The following is a 1,083-nucleotide window of genomic DNA, read 5'->3' as shown; positions in this document are numbered from 1 at the left end:
GCACGTGCTGCCGCAGCGAGCCTTTCCCCCGGGACCAAAGAAACTGAAGCACTGAACGGCCATCCATGGGTTTATTTCATTCTTTCCCCAGCTCCTTTCTCTGGGCCACAGTATTTGAGACACCTCCGTTGTGTTCAGGTTGCCACTGGAAGGTGTTCAGGGGCTTTTTTTCCTGTCCCTGGGCCAGAGCCAGTGTCCTCGGTGTGACTGGCAGGACCTGGGATGAAGCAGCCCCCATGCCAGGGAACGCCATCATCTGCTGCTTTCCCAATCCGAGCTCCGGCTCCTTGGGGATGCTCATCTTGACTTCATTATGCATCAATTAATTAACTCGCCCTGTTCGCTCTTTCCATTTCCCCCTCAAGAACTCACTGAGGCTGAACAACCGACCGCAGACCGGCAGGCCTGCCTGCCCGGCAGCCCCCACGCCTCGGCGCTGCCCCTTTGCACGAATCATCGCCGCGCCGGCCGGGAAGCTACCGCACCTCCCGCTATTCCCCCCGCCAGCCCCAGCTCCGTGGAAAACGGCTGAGTGAGCCGCACCGGCCGTGCCGGGCTCGGCAGGAAAGCTACCGCTGGTTTTCCACGGGGCCGGGATTTCAGCGCGGGAGCTTTGCAAGGGAGGCGTTGGATGGGGATGCGATGAGAACAGCAGGAAATGCCTCAGCCGGAGCTTTTCCAGCGCTGGGCTTGTGATTCACAGCAGCAGGCAGCGTTTCCGCCCCACGGCTCGCTCCTGGCGGGCAGTGGCCGCGGTTGCAGGCTTTGACGGCATCCGCATTTCACTTTCCCGGCACGGCCAGTCCTTGGGTCGGCGATGGGGGTACTGGTAGCTTCGGGCGCATGCCCCCTCCTGAGGCAGAATTTGAAATCGTGGGTTCCCCCCCCTCAAACCTGCTCCTAAACCCTGTATCCCAGCGCTGCTAATGGGCTTCCCCCGCCTGCCTGCGGATGCGGTGCAGGTGCTGGAGCGTGTGGGTGTTTGGGATCGGCGACCATGGGAGCCGGCGGTGCCTCGGCGGGGCGAGAGGCAGCAGGAGTCGCCCATGAGCTCTGCCGAGTGCTTGCCAAGCTTTCCTTTTC

Source organism: Egretta garzetta, unplaced genomic scaffold (genome assembly GCF_000687185.1).
Source record: "Egretta garzetta isolate BGI_Z169 unplaced genomic scaffold, ASM68718v1 scaffold522, whole genome shotgun sequence".
NCBI lineage: Eukaryota > Metazoa > Chordata > Aves > Pelecaniformes > Ardeidae > Egretta > Egretta garzetta.
The sequence above is the reverse complement of the archived record's forward strand: the minus strand, read 5'-3'. Positions refer to the sequence as shown.